Below are 14,806 nucleotides of genomic sequence, written 5' to 3'. Positions count from 1 at the left end.
CATCTCATTGTGATCAGACACAAGATGATCCTGGTTCAGACAACCAGCTGCTACCTTTATTTTAAGCTCCATGGAAGATGTGATTGCAATGTTCAAGATGGTTTCTTTGAGACATTTGCAGCACTTTCTGGAATGTTGAAAGTCCTAAAGATGTGATGAAGAAAGGAGATCGTTTTGGAGCCATTTCGAGCTGCTTTTTGCTTGCTGTGAGAGAAATTGCCTCCAAATTGTCAGTATGTCCATTTCTCAAGCTGCATGTTGAAGAAATATATATTCTGCACTTGTGATTATTTGCCTCCCTCAAGAATTATATCAAATGGGAATAGTCTATGACAGCATAGATTGTACAGAGAGCAGGTACATTGTGGGAAAGGGCCTTCTTTCCCCGCAAAAGAAGAAAACTATGGATGCTGGAAATCTGAAGTCAAAATGGAAAAAAAGCTGAGTATTTGCAGCTTGCGCAGAAAAGATTTACTAGGACGCTACCCGGGACTTGATGCTTTGAGTTATAAGGAGATGCTGGATAGACTGGACCTTTTTTCTCTGGAGAGTAGAAGGCTTAGGGGTGATCTTGTAGAGGTCTATAAAATAATGAGGGGCATAGATACGGTAGATAATCAACATCTTTTCCCAAAGGTAGAGGAGTCTAAAACTAGAGGGCATGGGTTTAAGGTGAGAGGGGAGAGATGCAAAAGGGTCCAGAGGGGCAATCTTTTCACACAGAGGGTGGTGAGTGTCTGGAACAAGAGGTAGTAGTGGAAGCTACTACCAGGGTCAACAGACCTCATAGAGTCATAGAGTCATGGAGGTTTACAGCATGGAAACCGGCCTTTCGGCCCAACTTGTCCATGCCGCCCTTTTTTTTAACCACTAAGCTAGTCCCAATTTTGTCCTTTAAAAAGCATTTAGACAGTTACATGGATAAGATGGGTACAGAGGGATATGGGCCAAACACGGGCAATTGGGACTAGCTTAGTGGTTAAAAAAAAGGGCGGCATGGACAAGTTGGACCGAAAGGCCTGTTTCCATGCTGTAAACCTCTATGACTCTATGACTCTATGAGGTCTGATAGCCATTTGTGGAGAGCGAGGCAGAATTAACGACCCAGGTCAAAGACCTCTCACCAGTTCTGCAAAAAGGACTTGAAACATTGGCTGGAATTTTCTGGACACGCACACCCCGCCGCCGCTGCCAGCGAGGACAGAGAATTTGGGGAGGGGGCGAACCATGCGAAGGTCCGTTGACCCTGGGCAAAATGTTCTGGTTTTGGGATGAACATGGCTGGAAAATCCCACCCTGTTTCTCTCTTAAAAAAGGGAAAGACTCTCAGTACTGTAGAGGATCAGAAGGACCTTGGGGTCCGGGTCCATAGGACTCTGAAATCGGCCCCACAGGTGGAGGAGGTGGTTAAGAAGGCGTATGGCGTGCTGGCCTTTATCAATCGAAGGATTGAGTTTAGGAGTCCGGGGATAATGATGCAGCTATATAAGACCCTCGTCAGACCCCACTTGGAGTACTGTGCTCAGTTCTGGTCGCCTCACTATAGGAAGGATGTGGAAAAGATTGAAAGGGTGCAGAGGAGATTTACAAGGATGTTGCCTGGATTGAGTGGCATGCCTTATGAGGATAGGCTGAGGGAGCTCGGTCTTTTCTCCTTGGAGAGACGAAGGATGAGAGGAGACCTAATAGAGGTGTATAAGATGTTGAGAGGCATAGATCGGGTGGACTCTCGGAGGCTTTTTCCCAGGGTGGAAATGTCTGCTACGAGAGGACACAGGTTTAAGGTGCTGGGGGGCAGGTACAGGGGAGATGTTAGGGGTAAGTTTTCCTCACAGAGGGTGGTGGGCGAGTGGAATCGGCTGCCGTCAGTGGTGGTGGAGGCGAACTCAATAGGGTCTTTTAAGAGACTCCTGGATGAGTACATGGAGCTTAATAGAATGGAGGGTTATAGGAAGGTCTAGAAGGTAGGGATGTGTTCGGCACAACTTGTGGGCCGAAGGGCCTGTTTGTGCTGTAGTTTTTCTATGTTTCTATGTTTCTTTCTCTCTCTCTCTCTCCACTGCCTGGCTTGCTGTGTATTTCCAGCACTTTCTATTTTTATATCTCTTATTCTATGCTTGTTTTGCATAAGAAGTTCAGTCACTGGACAAGTGGCAGATTTAACCAATGTGATTTCCCTTCCTAGAGCAACAAAATGCGTGAATTCTGCTCAGAGAGAAAAAAGAGGGAGATATGTTTATCCAGTGATGTTATCCAGGCTGCATTGCTAAAATGTATATATTTTCCACTCTACCTCTATCTTTGGCAATTAAGGAGGGCATTTAAAGTAGGAAATCTGGTAGTAAGAGGCCCTGTCATTCTGAACTTAAGATGTTGTTTCAACAAGTGTTGCTGGAGGAAAGGAAATGCTGTTGTCTGCGTCCCAGTGGAACTATTCCAGAAGACAGGCTGTGAGTTATTTTTACCTGTGCAGCAGCCATTGGGAGAATGCTTTAACCGGGTGAATAACGGTTGAAATCATTATAAAACACAGCAGCAAGCATAAAATCCCCTCTACTTGGATTGTGTTCCATGAAACAGATGTGAGAAAGAATTACACTTCCTCGAATGGGAACCGTGCAATCCCTTTCACGTGTCACTCAGAATTCTTACCTCTGAATCTAAGGTCCTGGTTTGAAACTCCCCTGATGATATAGTCTCCAGGAGGCATGGTGGCACAGTGGTTAGCACTGCTGCCTCACAGCGCCAGGGAGCTGGCTTCAATTCCAGCCTTGGGTGACTTTCTGTGGGTTTCCTCCAGTTGCTCTGCTTTCCCCCCACACTCAAAAGGTGTGCAGGTTAGGGTGATTGGCCGTGCGAATTTGCCCCTTAGTGTCAGGGGAACTTCTTATTATTCATTCGGAGGACATGGGTGTCACTGGCTGGCCAGCAGATATTTGCTGAGTAAATACATGGGATTACAGAGATAGGGCCTGGGTTTTGTTTTTGGTGCTGGCTTAATAGGCTGAATGGCCTCCTTGTGCACTGTAGGGATTCTATGATTCTATATCTTCAGTGCAATACTGAGGGAGCGCTGCACTGTTAAAGTTGCCGTCTTTTGAATGAGATGCTAAACCCAGGGTTTGTCTGACCTATCACTTGGATGCAAAAGATTCCATTGTACTATCCTTCTTTTAACAATGAATTTCTTTCCAATGTCCTGCTGAAGATTATTCATCAACCAGTGCCTAAAACATTTATTGTTGTTTGTGGGAGCTTGCTGTGTGCTAACTGGCTGTCTCATTTCCTATATTAAATAGCAACTACAATTCAAAAGTGCCTAATTGGCTGTAAATTACTGAGGTTGTGCGAGCAACTATCTAAATAAAAGTCATCCTTTTGTTTCTTTTCTTGGAATGGCCCTAAATCTTTCACGACCAGTGAATTAGTCTTGAAGAGTGCACCAGCTGTGACTATATAGATAAATATATCAGCTAACAGATACATAGAAGAAGTCACAAAGGGCAAGTTAGATCAACAAATAATTAATCTTCTTAGCTTTTGTATGTTTAGAGGATTTCCTCATTTTTTAAATAACTCAGGTGCAAGCCGGTATGAAATATTACAAAGCATTTACAAAGTATTCTCAAATATTTACAGCATAGTTGCAAGCAATACAGTCCAACAGGTCAATGTTTAGAATCTTACACTGCAGAAGGAGACCATTCGAGTCTGCACTGACCACAATCTCACCCAGGCCTTACTCCCATAACTCCGTGCATTTACCCTAGCTAGTCCCCCTGACACTAAGGGGCAATTTCAAATGGCCAATCCACCTTACCTGCACATCTTTGGACTGTGGGAGGAAACCGGAGCACCCGGAGGAAACCCACGCAGACACGAGGAGAATGTGCAAACTCCACACAGACAGTGACCCAAGCCGGGAATCGAACCCAGGTCCCTGGCGCTGTGAGGCAGCAGTGCTAACCACTGTGCCACTGTGCTGCCTTCATGCAATTATGCTCCACATGAACCGCCTCCCACCCCTCTTCGTCTAAACCTATCAATCTATACTTCTTTTTCCCTTTCTCCCTCATATGCTTATTCAGTTTCCCGATGAATACATACAACTAGTCAGTATGATGCTTTTACAACCGATACCCAGGTGAGGTCCCCCAATTTGTTATGATTCCAGATGAGATAACCCCACAATTTTTATGTTCCCAGGTGAGGAGGCTCCCATTCATCATCCAACCCCCTTGGTGGGTCACAACAAGACTAATCGAAAAAGGATTTCTTCCCTTGTGGATATCTTTTCCCAGTCCAAATGTGTTTATGTTTAAAATGGTGGCCAATTTAACCAGGCTTTCTTGAGTTAAAGAAAGGGTGAGTTTATTAGTTACTAAAACACGAGAAGAAAATAAAAACTCAACCCACACATTAGAAATGAGAACTGAGTCCAAAAATAAAAGTTAAAAAGGATATACGAATATCTTGTCCATGAGGTAGAGATGGTGAAACATTGTGGCCATTAGTTGGGTGATTCCAGTAGCACTGACTTGACTTTGACAGTTGAGCTGTTGGTTTGGAGATTCTTAGATCTGCAGGTTAGCTGAAAGGAGTTGTCCTAGTTCCATTTCGACTGTGGCTTTGCTGACTTGTGACTTGCTTCAGCAATCAGAGAGAGAGAGACTTTTTTACTTGCAAGCACAGGGATGCCTAGTGGATGTTCTTCAGCTGTGATCTTCACAGTACACATTAGCACAGTAGAACATGAGCCAGTACACAGAGACCAAGGTTGCAGTTGGTTTTGTAAACCCTTTTCTTGTGTATCCCTGGAAGGGGAAAAACACAAGCATGCCTTTTGCCCAGAACTTTCAACTCACTTCATGTCCACAGTATAACTCATAAGAGATGGCTTCTACTGAGATGGTAATCACCTTCCGTTATCTCTGCGACCACAGATTACAACCCAGGTTAAGCATTGCATCTCTTCCTTTGAAGTGTCTCTGCCTGAACTTACTTGGCATCCTCCGAGTGCAACATTCCATAGTCTCTCTCAGAACTGAGTATAATCCACACAGTAACTTTCCAGACAGTTACTGAATTACGTTCTCAGAATTTGCATTCTCAGAAATATGTGGCTTTTATTTTCTTTTTTAAAAACACGTCCTACTTAAAAGTTCAATATGTCCATAAGTAATTTGGGGCTATGATCCATTGTCATGACAACGGCACGTTTTGTATGTTAACGATTCCATCCGTAAAGAAGCAAATCACAATTCTTATAACCAGCAAAACATGAAGAGGAGATTTGTACTCATTGTCGGAAATCTTAAATGAAAATCAAGGTTGAAAATGTCCATAACTGACCCGTGAGTACCAAAAATGTACTTACCATTAAATATGACTGCTACAAAGCTCAACGTTTGTCTTGTAACTGATCCAAACATTTTAGGTTCAGGATTATGTCCATACTGCCTAATTTCTGATTATAGTGTATCTCAGACTTGGACTACCTATGATCTGATTGGGATATTAAACCTGTTAATGGTGGGGTAGGAGGCAGGAGCAAGACTAAAATTGCAATGTAAAATCTACCAACATCTACCAGCCATCTTTGCACCAACTCCTGTTTTGGTCTAGATCATAAAAAAAAGTAGCAAAGATTCATGTAAGAAATAGGCAAGAGTTCCATTTTTATATGGAAGTCAGATGCGTATATCATAGGTACCACATATATACCCATCAAATCTTCATCAAGGTCATCATTGCACAACATTTCAGAAAAAAGTTTTAAAGGAATATACATACGATTGCAATAGTTTGGAATTTTTCATTCTTGGCAATGATGCTTAAGGGTGGTGTTTTAAAATAGAGGGGAGATTACTTTGCGCAACTGTTAAAATGGGTAATGTTGGATCTACTGTCCTTATACATCCCTGCTGATTTGCATCTACAATATAGTCACTGGAATTGAAAACCTGAAGAGATGTATAAAGATTTGCTGATGTGATATTGCCCATACCACATTAGTACCAAAAGTCAAAATTACTCTGTGTGAATTTATACAGGCTCAAAATTGACCAGTTGAGGCATTGAGGTTGGGGATTAAAACCAGATGAATCAACTTGTGGATTATTTCATACAAATGAGCTGTGTGGAGTTTTCATGTTCTCTCCATGGGTTTCCTCCGGGTGCTCCGGTTTCCTCCCACAGTCCAAAGATGTGCCGGTTATACATATCATACCCACTGCAGAACAGCAGAATTCAACCAAAAGTTCAACAAAAAGTCCCTTAACCGGATTGCTCCTGCTCACTTGTGTGATGTTTCCCTCTGCTTCTACCCATCTCCAAATCCCCACTCCCAGTAGGTCTAGCCCTTTACATTATAAATGCCAACTGGGCAACATAAATTGACCAGATCTCAGACTTACTGACTGGCAATTTACCTAGTAGATCTCGGACTGCATGAGTAGTTCACCAGTCAAAGCCATAGAATGCCACCAAAGGAGTTCATTTGCCCCATCGTGTTTGTGCCTGTTCTATGTTAGAACAATCCCAAACTTACCACGCAGTTTTGTTCTTTTTTCTTGTCACATCTCTTCTTTGAAGTATTTTTTACATTTTTCCTTTGAAGTTACAGTGTTTTCTTGTCTCAATGTCACATGATCAGCTCAGCATCCCATGCTCCAACAGCCCTCAATGTAAAGAAATATAAATAATATATACATTTTAATCCATACTGTCTCTATTAGCAGGATTGCTTAACTTTTGCAGCTGTCTCCTGAGACTAGGGGCTGGATTTTCCAGCCGCGCTTGCCCCAAAACCCCACCTGAGATATTTGGATCTTTGCATGGTCCCCCCCCCCCCCAACCCCTCTCCCCCCGCCACCTCCCTCCCCCCTCCCCCCCCTCCCCAACCCCCCCCGCTACGATTCCCATGGCGGGCAGGATGGGAAAATTCCCTCATGGATCTGGGTTTGAAATAAGTTTCCATTCATTGGTCCAAGTTTTCTCCCCACATTTATTTGACTGATCAGAGGTCCCTTTGACTCTTTGTCTTCAGCCGGTTGTGTACTGGACTGAGGTGCCACCCTGGATTATGTGTACAGACCTATGAGTTCATGCCCCACCTCTGACTCAGTGGGAAGAGTGATGCCTGCTGATCGTTACTGGGGGGAATTTTACCATTTTGAGTCGAAGTGCCGGATCTGGGCGTCAAATAGATCCGCGCCTGGAATCCACTTTCCAGCGCGCCCATACGCGTTTTGCCAGCTCCAGCCCGATCTGCGCTGTGGGCGGTGCTTAGCCCTGGCGGATCGATCGGAGCTCTGAACTGCGCATGCACAGTTCGAAAAAAATCTGACAGCGCGCCCGGGCGCGAAAAAAAAAGCAGAAAGTGGAGAGGGCGGCTCTCTGACGTTCATCCTCTGGTCGGGGGGGGGGGGGGGGGGGGGTGGGAGGGTGGGAGGGGAGGGGGTGTGACCGATCATTCCCGTGGTGGGGGGGGGTTGTGGAGAGGGGGTGTGACGTCTCATCCTCTGATCGGGGGGGTTCCGCTGCCTGTCTGCGGCCGATCCCTCCTGGCACCATCACTGGTACACTACCAGCCACAGCCATCTCTCCCGCTCTCTCGCACCTGCAGGGAAGAGTAATCTGTGGCTGGTAGTGTACCAGTGATGGTGCCAGGAGGGATCGGCCACAGATAGGCAGCGGAACCCCCCCCGACCAGAGGATGAGACGTCACACCCCCTCTCCTCCCCCCCCAGGGGGTGATACCTCACACCCCCTCTCCACCACCCTCCCAGGGGATGATCGGTCATACCCCCTCCCCTCCCACCCCCCCCCCCCAGAGGATGAGACGTCACACCCCCTCTCCACCCCCCCCAGGGGATGATCGGTCACACCCCCTACCCTCCACCCACCCCCCTCCCGCCCCGACCAGAGGATGACCTGGGTCAGGGAGCCGTTGCAGTCTCTGACCCCGCTCTTCGAAGGCTGCAGCGGCAACTTCAGACTTTTATTTTCCGGGTCGCGGATTGGGCCAGAAGACGTTAAAGTGGGATTTGGTGGTAGAGTTGGGCGCGCAGTTCATTAAGTCGATTTAAATGCATGCAAATGCATTTAAATCATCGGGCCGCCCGATTCGGGCGCAGGCTGGACCCGCGCCCGAATCGGGTGTCGGTAAAGGCGCGATCTGCTCGGATTCGGGTGCAGATCGCGTTACAGGCCCGATGCCCAACTTTACCACGATTTCGCGCCTGAAAACGGGCGCGAAGGTTTGGTAAAATCAGGCCCACTGATTCAGTGAGCCCCTCGATGATCTGTTCACCTCTTCTCCCACCTTAGGGTTGAAAGAATATATAAAAGTTAATTGGTGCTAACTTGCCCAAGATGACATAGTTGATTTTCATTGTCACAGTTTGAGTTCGGTAATGGCCAATACTCAGACATTGCGTACATTGAAGATGTTAAAAGGGAATTAAAGGAACATTTTCTAAAATTATGATTTCTACAAACTCTTTTAGATTGCTAATCATACATAGGTACAATATACACATAATATTAATCCCTCACATTTTATCATCACATTAAGTCTGCTCCGACAGCAATCCTACCCAGCTCTATCCCCGTAACCCCATGTATTTACCCTGCTAGCCCCTCTGATACTAAGGGACAAATTTAGCATGGCCAATCAACCTGCACATCTTTCGACTGTGGGAGGAAACCAGAGCACCCGGAGGAAACCCATGGGGACGTGGGAAGAATGTGAAAACTCCACACAGAGAATGTGCAAACTCCACACAGGATATTTGTATGAAATAATCCACAAATTGATTCATCTGGTTTTAATCCACAACCTTGATGCCTCCAACTGGTCAATTTTAAGACTGTATAAATTCTTTTGGTACTCATGTGACATGGGCAATATCATATCAGCCAATCTTTATACGTCTCTCCAGGTTTTCACTTCCAGTGACTATATTGTAGATGCAAATCAGCAGGGATGTATAAGGACAGTAGATCCAACATCACCTGTTTTAACAGTTGTGCAAAGTAATCTCCCCTCTATTTTAAAACACCACCCTTAAACATCATTGCCAAGAATGAACAATTCCAAACTGTTGCAATCGTATGTATATTCCTTTAAAACTTCTTTCTGAAAGAAAAATTGCATTAATTATTGCATAACTTATATCCACCAAGTGGATATCTGACTAACAACTAAAATCATCACTACTGTCAGTTGCCTGTGTCAATAAATATACAGTCTTGAATGTTTCTTAATGTAAATCTGTCTGGGTTATCATTTCTAATCTTCAATCATCTTTAGGTTTCAATTGTTGCATGTTACTGAGTTCAAGCATACTAAAATACTCAAGTAAGACTCATCTTATTAACGTGACTTATTTTGATTGACAGCGACAATGGTTTAAGCCTATTCATGGGCTTCTCCATCCTCTGACCTCAGCATCTTTTTCATGTCAGCCACATTCTTCTTGATAGTTGTCCAATTCTTACAGAAATGTGCCCCCATAGTGACTTCCAACAAACTGGCCACCCATATTGGGTATTTTTGGGGTCATTTTACAGGATTTGGGCATTTTTCTGGCCTGGCCAGCATTTGTGGCCCACCTCAAATTGCCCTTGAGAAGGTGAACTTCTTAAACAACTGCAGGCCTGCGATGTAGCTTTCAGCCACAGTGCTGTTAGGGAAGGAGTTCCAGGACTTTGACCCAGGGATGGTGAAGGAATGGTGAAATATTTCCAAGTCAGGATGGAGTGTGGCTTGGCAAGGAACCTCAACTTGACGAGCTGGTGGCGTTCCCATGTATCTGCTGCCCTTGTCCTTCCAGATAGCAGCAATTATTGAGTTGGAAGGTACTGCCTAAGGAATCTTGGTGAATTCCTGTAGTGAATCTTGTAGATGATACTCACAGCTGTCACTGTTAGTCAGTGTGGAGGGCATGAGTGTATGTGGAAAGGGTGCCAATTAAGCGAGTTACTTTGTCCTAGATGGTGTCAAGCTTCTTGAGTGTTGTTGGAGCTGCACTCATCCAGGCAAGTGAAGAATATTCTATCACACTCCTGACTTGTGCCTTTAGATGGTGAACAGGCTTTGGAGAGTCAGTGAGCATGAATTGCAGGCGAGATCTGATGATAGTACATGTGCATGGAAAAGTGTCTTGCATTGTGTGGGCAAAAACATACCGTCAACGTCACTGCAGGATTCCTAGCCTTTGACCTGCTCTTGTAGCCACAGTACTTGTTCATCCAGTTCAGGTTCGCATCAATGGTAACCATCAAGATGTTGATGAAGAATTATTGCCCACACAATGCAGGACACTTTTCCATGCACAAACACTGTCACTAAATCTCGGCTGTAATTCATGGTCACTGAGTCACAACTATTGCTTTCTGTACTTTCTCTCCGGACTGCTCAGAAATTGTTCAGTGCTTGGCTGGAATGGCCCATAAATTACACTGAACCATAATCGGCCATTTAATTGGTGGTGACTGCACTTGGACTGATCATTCAATTGTATTCTCTTTAAAGGCCGCTGGGTTTACAGGAACTGAATAGAGTGATGTGCATTCCTGAAAGTACATGTGAAATACTAAAATAGGTGGGAAAGCAGAGGGATCTGGGTGTCTATGTTCATGAATCGCAGAAAGTCAGTATGCAGGTGCAGCACGTAATAAATAATGTAAATGGGATGTTGGCATTTATTGCAAGAGGACTGGAGTATAAAAATAGAGAAGCGTTGTTACAATTGTATAGGGTGTTGGTGAGACCACATCTGGAGTAATGTGTCCAGTTTTGGTCTCTTTATTTGAGGAAGGATGTGGTGGGCTTGGAGGCAGTTCCGAGGAGTGTCACCAGATCGATTCCAGGGATAAAGGGTTGACGTAAGAGGAGAGATTAAACAGTTTGGACTTGTACTCGCTGGAGTTTAGAAGGATGAGAGCGGATCTGATCGGGGTATATAAAATTTTAAAAGGGAAAAAGGGATTGATAAAGTAAATGTAGATGCGGTGGAGTTGAATGGTTTCAAGAGGGAGATAGACATTTTTCTAATGAAAGAAGGGAAAGAGGGATATGGGGAACAGGTGGATTTGAGAACAGGGAGAGATTATCCATGATCTGATTGAATGGCGGAGCAGGGTTGAAGGGCTGAATTTGCCTACTTCTGCTCCTAATTCCTATGTTCCTAAAACGCCCTTTAACGGAACCAGGAATTTCAGCCCCTACCACTCTGTGCTGAGGACTTAAAATCAGTGAAACTTACAGCATAGATGGGGGCCATACAGCCTGCTACCTCTGTACTGATTCTCATCATAGAATCAGAGAATCCCTGCAGTGCAGAAGGAGGCCATTTGGCCCATCGAGCCTGCACAGCCAAAAAATCCCACCAGCCCTATCCCCGTAACCCCACATATTTACCCTGCTAATTCCACTGAGACTCAGTACAAAGTTAACATGGCCAATCAACATAACCCGCACATCTTTGGACTGTGGGAGGAAATCCACACGGACGCGGGAAGAATGTGCAAACTTCATACAGTCACCCAAGGCCGGAATTGAACCCAGGTCCCTGGCGCTGTGAGGCAGCAGTGTTAACCACAGTGCCACCATGCCACCCCAAATTGTATTCTCTTTAAAGGCCACTGGGTTTACCGGAACTGAATGCAGTGATTATGCGTTCCTGAAAGTACATGTAAAATGCCCTTTAACGGAACTGGGAATTTCAATTCCTATCCAGCTGAGCTGGGGGCTTAAAATCAGTCTAACTTACAGCATAGTTGGAGGCCATTTGGCCTGTTATGTCTATACTGACTCTTAGGGAGAGCAGCTGTGTTTAGTTCCGCATGTCTGTCCATTGTTTGTAAGCGCACAATTCTGCCGGACTGACCTATGGAAGAAGAATGGAACTCTTACTCCTTCTTAATACGAAAAAAAACTTTCATTTCTGCTGTTGCAGTTACAAGGTCTCCTGAATTATACAAGTGATTTATTGTGATCCATAAACCCCTTGCGAGAAAAAAAACGCCAGTATCTTGTTGAGTTTCTTTTGATGCAGAGAAAAATATAAGTCACATAGCATTGCAGAGCTTCACCACAATTTAAATTACTGGACCACTTTCCAGTGAAAATGATTTTTCGTTACATCCTATTTACTTTTAATGTTATATTGATGGTAGTGTATTACAGAATTATTAAAGATTGCTTTAGAGAGCAGATAATTTATTTTACATAAACCAACTGACACTTATTAATATTCATAAAGCTAACCCAACTATTATTGTTAGGGTGTTCAGACAAGCATGTAACGACATTAATAATCTCAGCAACAAAAATTGTGCCATTAATATTCATAGGATTTGTAATTCATGGATTTGCTAAAGTCTCAGTCTGGCCTTTTATTTTTCTAATTTGTCTCTAACATGTTCCCTCCAGCAAGCTGCAGCTTAAACTCTCAGACACATCTTGGATCCTAGTTAAGCTGCCACGGGGAAGACAGGGGGAGATAACATTTAGGCAGAAAACACAGAAGATCAGGTGGAACTCCCATTTCATATCTGCACAGTATGATGCTTGTCACAGAGTAAAATCGGACAGGGATGTAAAACCTTCTTCAGGAAAGGCATTTCTGGAAGTGCTGGAGTAGGACTGGAACGGGGAATGTTCCGCATACCCCATCAAGGGACAGGCAGAACTGGGACCCATACCGGTGCCCATTGCCACACCTTTTACTTGGAGGAAGTGAGACGAGTTAAAGGAGAAATTGTTGAGCGAGAGAACATGTTCAACCAGACAGAGGAAAGTGGTAATGGATGGGGATTGCTCAACCCACTGTTGTTGATGTCAAACCAGCGTTGCACCCGTTCTTGGCAGTTTCTAGCTGGGTGACTCAGGTTAAATTTCCTTCCTAAGTCTCAATTAAAAATCTACTTGCCTGCCCACTCCACTTCCCACACCCCCCACCCAGAAACTCTCAGAAAGTGGGTATGCAAGTGCAGAATGTTATAGGGAAGGCAAATGGAATCTTAGCATTTATTGCGAAGGGTCTAGAGTATAAAAGCAGAGAGGTGTTGTTACAATTGTATATGGCATTGGTGACACCACACTTGGATTATTATGTTCAGTTTTGGTCACCTTCTTTGAGGAAGGACGTGGAGGCACTGGAGGCGGTTCAGAAGAGGTTCACTAGGTTGATTGTAGGTTTGAAAGGGCTGTCATATGAGGAGTGGTTGAATAGCTTGGGCTCGTACTTGCTGGAGTACAGATGAATATTGGGGAATTTGATTGAGGTGTATAAAATACTCAATGGGATTGATAAAGTAAATATCAACCAAATGTTCCCCCTTCTAGAACAGTCTAGGACAAGAGGCCATAGCTGTAGGGTAAGGCGGGGAAGGGCGAGGGAGGTTCAAGACAGATAAGGAGAAGCTACTTCTCACAGAGGGTTGTGAATCAATGGAACTCACTGTCCCAGAGTGCAGTGGGTGCAGAATCAATCAATGGATTCAAGACAGAGATAGGTAAATATTTGATCAAAAGCGGGATAAAGGACTATGGGGAAAAGAAAGGGAAGTGGAGTTAGGATGAGATGGAGATCAGCCATGATCATATAGAATGGCAGAGTGGGCTCAAAGGGCTGAACTGCCTACTCTCACTCTTAATTCCTATGATCCTATGTACAATTTTCAAAGCATTTTTCAGGCAACAAAGCATGCATCCTGCGCCAGGCTCATGGGAAAGATTTAATTCTGGGTTAAAGGGCAGTAATCCAGAGAAACAATAGACCTCCCTCAGGATGGTACCTCAAGTCAGGCGTCCAAAGTCAGTGCTCCTCGGAGCACTATGTAGGAGATGAAACCAGGTCACTCAAGCACAAGTTTCAGCGATGTAGCCAGCAACATCATGGGCGGAAATTTTTCTAAGTGTCCAGCTAATGTGAAAATGAGAGTGTTCCTGATCCGTTTTTCATCTCTCCCCATTCAGAAATTATATTCCTATTAGAAGAAGGTGACCTTAGAGTCATGAATCCTTTCAGAAGATGCCAACCCCTTCTTGTGATCATAAGTTTCAGGTTGTACCCTCTTCCCACCCTCTGCACTCTTCATCTCCTTCTTCAGTTTGGAGTATTGTGTCCCTGTGCATTATTAACTGCCTTGTTAATCTTACCTATTACCATCAAACATTTGTGCAAAAGCTCCCCCAGGTCGCTCTCTTGATGCATCCCCTTCAAAAGTATCTTGTATGGCCATGAAAATATCGCAGCTATACTTGGCTACATTGCTTTAATGCATTGTGAGTCTATGGCACTGTTGTGTGTCAAAAACAGCAATGGTCCTATCAATAAAACATCAGGGACTCCATTGTATATCTTCCTCCAGTCAGAAAAACAACTATTAATCACAGTCTCTAACTCATTGGGTACAATCATACTGGCCCTTCACGCCACGCTCCCAGTGCAGCGAGGTCAGAGAATTTGGTGCCCAGCCAAACTGGACTGCAGTGATTCAAGAAGGCGGCTCCCCACCACCTTCTCAAGGGACGCGAGGGATGGGCAATGAATGCTGGCCAGCCAGCGACACCAATGTCCCATGAATGAATTTAAAAAAACTTTGTTCACTGCAGCAGGATGGGGTAATCCCACTGGCATGAACGGAGGTAACATTCCAGTCCAGAACCAGGGGTCATAGTTTAAGGATAAGGGGTAAAGCTTTTAGAAGTGAGGTGAGGAGAAATTTCTTCACCCAAAGGGTGGTGAATCTGTGGAATTCACTACCACAGAATGTAGTTGAGGCCAAAACA

The sequence above is a fragment of the Mustelus asterias genome, chromosome 20 (assembly GCF_964213995.1).
Source record: "Mustelus asterias chromosome 20, sMusAst1.hap1.1, whole genome shotgun sequence".
Classification (NCBI taxonomy): Eukaryota; Metazoa; Chordata; class Chondrichthyes; order Carcharhiniformes; family Triakidae; genus Mustelus; species Mustelus asterias.
Note: the sequence above shows the minus strand (reverse complement) of the source record.